Genomic DNA, 7,299 nt, shown 5'->3' with positions numbered 1-7,299 from the left:
GTGCGGCCGGCGCGTTGCCCGGTAACGCGGCCGCGGCGCGCGCGCCGAGGAGCGCGGCGGGGGCGGGCGCGCGGGTTGCCCGGAGACGGCGCTGCCGTGCCCGGCTCCGCTCTGGCCCGGTCCGCTCTGGCCGGGTCCGCCGTGCCCGGCTCCGCGGCAGCGAGACAGGGAGAGCGGCAGCCGCCCCCGCGGAGCGGACGGGAGCTCGGCACCCGGCCCGGCGCGGCGTTTCTTGCCCCGCGGGGTGCGGCACGGCCCGGGAGGCCGTGCGGGGCTCGGCCGGGCCCCGCCGCCCCCGCGCCCACCTGCGCTCTGGGGACGGAGCGGCCCCGGGGAGCTCTCGGGGCTGCGGGCGGTGTCTGAAGCATCCAGGAGCGTGTGACGGTATTGTCGGGATTTTGCACTGTTTTGGGGACTGTCCTGGTGTGTGTGTCTCTCTCTACAGACGTGCTTGTGCGGAAACACGAACTTGCCATCGAGTAAAAGCGGAGGCAGCAATGTCTATAAGAAGCAAGCTGCGTGGCAAACGCTTGCCCTCCGCAGGGAGGGAGAGCTTTGGGCTTGTTTATACTGTAAACGCGCTTCCCAGCTGGGACGTGTGTGGGAGGGGGAAGCTAAATCAAGCTTAGAGAATTTTTAAAAAATCATTCAAGTACAAAAGCAAACTACAAGCTAAGTAAGCAAAGCTTGTGATAGTGAATTTAAGACAGCAGACTCTGAAACATGAAGAAATAAGTTTAAGGGTTTTTTTCTGTTTAGTAAATTCCTCTAATATCTTAAGAGATGTTGCTTTACATAGACATTGTCATGCAACCATTTGAGAAGCTCTTTTGGAAGGCTTGAAGATGGCAGGTATGAAATCAAAGTCTGAGCAAGATCTTTAATTACTTTTAATGCTGCAGTGAAGAACATAATCCTGCATTTTAGAATCGATAAAGACCGTACTATTCTTAATGGACTTAACCATGGCGTGATATAGAAAATAAACACTTGGAAATGTCCCTTTTGAGTGCAAAACCCTGTTGGTTCAAGAGTCTCTTTGTGATTGCCCTGCACTTAGTTTTTCAAAAATTTAGTGGGTTAGGAATTGTCTCTCTTTCTAACTAATTCTAGAGGGTTTTTATAGGAGTCTCGAGCCTTCTGGTTTTGTACCTTGTTTAAAACTTTTCCCATGACATTATGCAGCTACCTGCTTTTCCTGAGAGTATAACAAGGGAAGTGTTCTGATAAGAAACACATATGGTAAACAATAAGATGTTCTTCAAACTTTAGTACTAGTTATTTTGCTTTAAGTTATTTCTGGTGAGGCGTATTTACCACTGTTTTAAAATAAGTTCAAGGTTCTAATCCTTACGCTCCTAATTTTTGAAGTCCTAAAATAGGGAAAATACACTTCTGTTGTGACATTTCTTTCCTAATTACAGGCACAACTGTGTAAGTTGCTGATACATTTTAAGGTTTCTGTTAGAGAATAAGTGCCTTGCACAAATCAGTCTAGATTACTTTGTATTATCATTATTTATATTTTGCATTTCAAAATGGCTCAAAAGCTTCAGTTAAGACTGTAGTCATCTTCGACAAATTGTTGTAACCCATATGGAGACATGGTGGTATAAAGAGCAAAGGTAATATGGAGTGTGCATGAAAGAATACAGATAATGCAAAAATTTTTAAATATCATGAGACTATTGTTTTACTTACTCATTTTTTTTCAGTTTTTAATTATTCTCCCTGATAAGATATCTAGAGTCTTCTTTCTCAGTTTCAACATTCTCTATGTTCTATTATACCAAATGTTGGACTCTTTGAGTAGCTCTGGCTGTGGTCAAGGACCCATAACACACAATAAACTTGTCATTTGGTCATCTGCTATGAGGAAAATTCCCACATAGAAGGTCCTTGGTGAGTTCTAATGGTCTATTTAATTCAGTATTTTATTTCTAGCAGCGGTAGTAGGAGATTATAATTTAGCGAAAGCAGTATTTCCTCTTCCTACAGTCTGTGAATTAAAGTTGATGTGACCAATAAGAGTAACTTCACCAAGTCCTGGTGATGATGTTGTTGACATTATTTGTTTTATAAAGCAAAATATAGGCAGCACAAGAGGAGAAGTAAATATCGATATAACATTTGAATTACAGAAAGTGGCTACAAGAACTGTGACTTCCCTTGCAGGGTGTAGGCAGTTCGGTGGCATCCTGTCACTCAGGCTAGCCATTATTTATGGCAGCAGCTGAGCTGTACTATGGGCACTGGAGAAAGGCAGAAGCTTTTATGGTAATATTTTCTCCACTTGCATCCTATGAGCACACCTTGGCTGTATCCATTAAGGCCATTTATTCCTTGTCCTGTTTCAGTACTAGTTGGAGAATTTGGGTTTTCTGGTATGTGTGGGATTTATTTGGTTGTCAGTAAAGGCCTGTAGAACTTTGCTGACTTTTTACTTTGTTGACAATATCCTTTATTAATTCTCGAGCCAGTGTCAAATGTAGGAACTTGCCTCTTCTAGTTCTTTCTTTGTTGGTGTTTTAATTTATGCTGATGACCTTGACTGCACTGTTGTCTCTGCCAAGTCTCCTTACATTTTTTCACATGGACTACTTCGTTTAATTGTATGTGGGAAACTGTGTGTAAGTAAACAAGTTGATAAATAGTGATTTTTAAGATCTTCATCAGTGGTGAATCTTTTTTTTTTGTTGTTGTTGTCCGGTATCTAATTTCCTATTTATTGATGGTAGAGGCTATCAGAAGCAGTTATTGCAGTGGAAAAGGATTGATGTAATATATATTTTTTTTCCCTTGGTCTGTATATTATACATCTTATATCGATGAGGTTAATACTGTCTTTCCTCTGCTTAGTGAATTTTTTTCTTAATGCTTCTGCTGACTATAAATTAGCCTCAGGTTCAGGAACCTTTACCTACATTCTAGCCAACATGACCAATCTAAATGCAGCTGCTTAGCATGTATGATATCTTGATTCGTATAACATTTCTATATCTCTGATAAATGCATCCTTGTTTCATTATTTTTTAAACCCCTATATTTAAATGTTTAAATCCATCTCCTGAATGTGCTAACCAAACATAATGCATGAATGACTGGTATAATGGTGTTTGGCCTCCTTCTGTGTTGACAATATCTTTCCTAATACGTTGTACATCTCTTCTGGCTACATCCTGTAGATGGCTCATACTTTTCCCATGGTTTATTACATCCAATGTTAGACTGATTTTGTAAGGTTTTTTTTCCTCTTTCTCTCCTTTTGACTGAGTCCATTCTGCTTGATGTACTATAGTTGTATAGTATGTATTCAATTTCATGGTCTCTTAAAACCCACTGCCTCTATTTGCATTTTTGGTGGGGGGGACAACACATAGCATTTATCTCATCCCTTTGAGTTATATGTTTTAAGATCTAATTTGTCTTAGGTGTAATTGTTGACATTTACTTGTACCATTACATAACATGCTCTGTAACCTCTTGCTTAATGAGATGTAAATGGCCTAGTTTGTTAACAATCTGAAACCTAATTATTTGGTTTCAAACTTCTGTGTTCTCTTTTCCAATCTGGCTAAAGAATCATTTGGAAGTTTTATGTTACAGTTGATGATATTTAATTTTTTTCACCCCACATATAATCAAGATCTAAGAGAACTAATTAATTCCGCTATTTTCATTCTCCTTACTTTCTTTTCAAGTTGTTATCTATTGTCTGAAAACACCTGTAATGGAGGACTGATAATGACTGAGTGAAAGAGGATATGTCAGATCCAGGAGATCAGTTTCCTACATTGGTTTAGATTTCAGGAAAGAAGGATTGAGACTTCCGCTGTCAAGTGTGAGGTTAGTGTTGAGCTCTTCCCGACACTAATCATTTGTTGCTAACCTAAGTTCATCTTTCATACCTCACTGCTGGCTGTGAACAGGTATGTAGTTTTATCCCATTCTGGTTTCCCAGAGAATCAAGGGCAGTCTTTTATAGTTAAAGAGTTTCTTATTTTGGGGTTTGGCGTGGTATTTCCTTTTTGAGGTTTCTTTTGCCTTGAATATTTGGGCACAAGTGGCTCTGAAGTGTTTGAACAAACGTGTTAAACTGACTGCTCTCTTAAAAATTCCTAGGGCAGAACATCTCATTTTTTAGAACATTATATTGGAGACAAACTTTTCAGGCGTTGGCCTGTTTTTCTAATAAAATCAAGTTATTGCCCACATCCAGCTTTAAGTACTAGCTCAAATTTGGAAATTTAGTAAATTGATATACAGCTGGATGTCATCCCCAATTTGACTGTTCAACCTTTCTTATCTCAACAAATCCATTAACAAATACAGTTGATTTTAAATTCTACCTCGAGTTTCACAGCTAGAAAGAATTTGTTTTATTTCATTAAATTATTATCCTACTTTCAGTTTATTTTCTTTGTGGTCTTTTTGGGCTACAGATGCTGACATTTTTTTCTTCATAGATAAGTTTTTGGTACATGAGGGAGTGTTTATGTTACTTCTTATATCTTCCTTAGAAATGTACTTTATAGTAATTATAATTTATCTTAACATCCAAATCAGCCAACTGTAGTATAAAAAGTTGCTATAATTAAAATATTTACTTTATAATGTGTGCATTATAATTCTAGACAGGAATTTGCACTATTAGAATCTACATTTATTAGAATCTAATATGTATCTGAAGAATATGTTAGAATGGAGTGACTTAGGTAGACATAGATAAAATCTTGTGACCGTGCTACAAAAAAATACATGCAATATGTTTCTTGGCATATGAACTGTTTGTTGACAGACCAAAAAATCATCAAGTAGCTGTGTGGAGTTAGCTACCTGCCAGGTTAAATCATAACTGGGGCACTTAAGTGTTGACTGCATTCAAATTTTATAAAAGTAGTGATTATGAACTGAGACAAGTATTTTAACACAGACATAGTTTTAAAAATAAGATTGTAGCTTTTCTCTGTAAATATACTGTGTGCCCTTTTTGTCTTTTTTGACCAAGGACACAATTGGAGATATTGAACTTTGCCATTTCTTATATGTATTCTTTGCAGAATTAGAATGGCATCTGCTATGCCATAGTAAAAGTGGTAGTATAAATATGTACAATATATAATTTTTTTCCGAAGAGATGATTTTTATTTTCTAGGAAAAAAACTCTAAAGTGTCATTGAATTTATTTTTAAAATCCAGTTATGGAACATCTTTAAGAAGATACATGATCAAGTCAAATCCACTGCTATTTTTGGTAGCTAAAGCTTAATCTCCTCTATAAACTGATAAAGTTCAATCTTAAAAGTAGCTTGTGAGAAGGTTGTCTGAAAGTCTCAGCCCAGTGTAGATCTGGTGATAGTGTACATCTGTTACCAACAGCTTATTCTGATCACTGTAAGGTGGCCTTGTTGCTTTATATGCCATGTCCTGGTAAATCCACACAGCTTGTTGGGAAAGAGCAAGTGAGGGGAAAAAAAATAAAAAAATTAAGAATTAAAACAAACAAACAAACAAAAAAAACACTTAAAAATTGTTTAGAGCCCTGCTATGTTTGTGTCATTAGTACCTTGATAGGAATTGGGGAAGTCTAGGGAAGTCTAATTCTTGCCTGACCTCGTGTGACATGAGATTGCTGATGTATAGGTTTGCTGTGTCATTATTATATGATTGGTTCTTGCACAGCTTTACTCTAAGCATTGTATTTTAGGATATTTGGCATCATTGCATGCTTTGTATTCTCAAAGTAAAGATTCTTATAAGTGCTAGTTAATAAATAAAACCCGAGGATTTAACTGCCTTCTTTTCTATAGATGTTAGTGTAATGAATTTGCATAATGGCATATAAATTATGAAAGTAATGCATTCCTATACTTTTGTAATTTAAGGAAATTTTTTAGTATTTTGTTCTTGGGTTATTTGTTTTGCATTTTTGTTATTTTTATTTTATAATTGCATTTTGTTATACAGGAAGGTATTCCTGTCATGAGTTTTGTCTTCAATGCAAAGTCACAGCATGTTAATCTTTACTAATTCAGTAGTTAAGGCAGATAATTTTTTGGGTTATGATGGGACACATTATGAAATTATGTCTACATGAATTGGCAGGAAATTTTCTCACAAAATTGAGTACAGCAAAAAAAAATCAGAGGTAAAAATTTAATTAATTGAAAATAATTCTTAATTTTGAAACGTATATAATGCTACTGATTGATGGCAAGAATATATCAAACAAAACGGCTTTTTATAGAAGTTATACTGACAAATGTCTAAATATTTCTGTATATAACAGTTAAACAGAAACAGTGGTTAAAGATACATTTGGGAAAAATGGATGATTTGTTGCAGTAGATCAACAAATTATTGATTAACAGCAAATATGGCGGTAAAAGTGGAAGATCAAAATTGAGGTTTCTTACCTCTCATCCATTTCTGAAAAGCTTTATTCATAACTGAAGTGCATTGCTGACTTCTGATATTGCCAGATAACATGGGAGAGTAGCATCAGTTTGTTCATTCCAATGCAATATAGGACATTATTTTCAGATGTAATCTTTTATCCTCTGTTTTCTGGGTAAATTATATGTGTATGTTATATTTGGGTACAATTTTTTCTAGTATGTAGAGATTGAGGCCACTCTACTTTCCAGCATATTCTTCCAGATTTTTAGGGTCATGTCTTTTGTAAAGAGCTAGGTAGTAGCTTGCTCTCATAATAAACAGTTATCTGCACTGGAACATCCAGAAGATCACCTTTAATATAAAATACAAAGAGAAAATGACCACTGTTTTTTAAGGGGGGGAGGGGGGTGTGGTTGGTTTTATTTGGTTTCTTGTAATTCTTGACTATTGTAGTGCTGAACTTTAACGACACATTGTGATGTTCATATGCTAAAGCATCATCATTTTTAACATCCCTTCCACTTTTTCCTTCTGACTGTTTTAGGTTTTTTGTATTTATGCCTAGTCAATCTGAAATGAGCTAAAATGAGATTACCTAGTTCCAAAGGGAGGATTGTGAAACGTCTGTAGCACAGGTTTGATCATAGAATTATAGTATATCTGACGCTTGAAGGGGTCTGTAAGCATCACTGAGCCCAACGTCCTGCTCCTCACTAAACCACATGGCTAAGAGCATTGTCCAGATGCTTGGTGAAATCTGAAGGGTTTGCTGTCATGAAAGCTTCAGGAGAAACCTGTCCCAGTGACTGACCATCCTCTCATTGAAGAACCTTTTCATAATGTCTAACCTGAGCATGCCCTGACAGTTTCATTCCATTTTCTTGTGTCAGCTCAAGAATT

At 37.2% G+C, this 7,299-nt stretch overlaps 1 protein-coding gene across 2 annotated transcripts in view; it reads left to right on the top strand.

Annotated features, from left to right (window-relative positions):
- Positions 1-407: 407 nt before the first annotated feature.
- Positions 408-7,299, top strand: part of WDR17 (WD repeat domain 17) — a 58,908-nt gene continuing 52,016 nt past the window's right edge. The window contains exons 1-2 of one of the 2 annotated variants that reach the window (XM_088163576.1): positions 408-1,902; positions 3,702-3,846. The gene's annotated coding sequence lies outside the window, so the exon portion shown is untranslated. Of the gene's footprint in view, positions 3,847-7,299 lie in introns of both variants that reach the window. The other variant, XM_088163575.1, reaches the window with a different exon arrangement.

This window comes from Sturnus vulgaris, chromosome 4, assembly GCF_052056855.1.
Source record: "Sturnus vulgaris isolate bStuVul1 chromosome 4, bStuVul1.hap1, whole genome shotgun sequence".
Classification (NCBI taxonomy): Eukaryota; Metazoa; Chordata; class Aves; order Passeriformes; family Sturnidae; genus Sturnus; species Sturnus vulgaris.
Note: the sequence above shows the minus strand (reverse complement) of the source record. Positions and strands in the feature narration are given on the sequence as shown.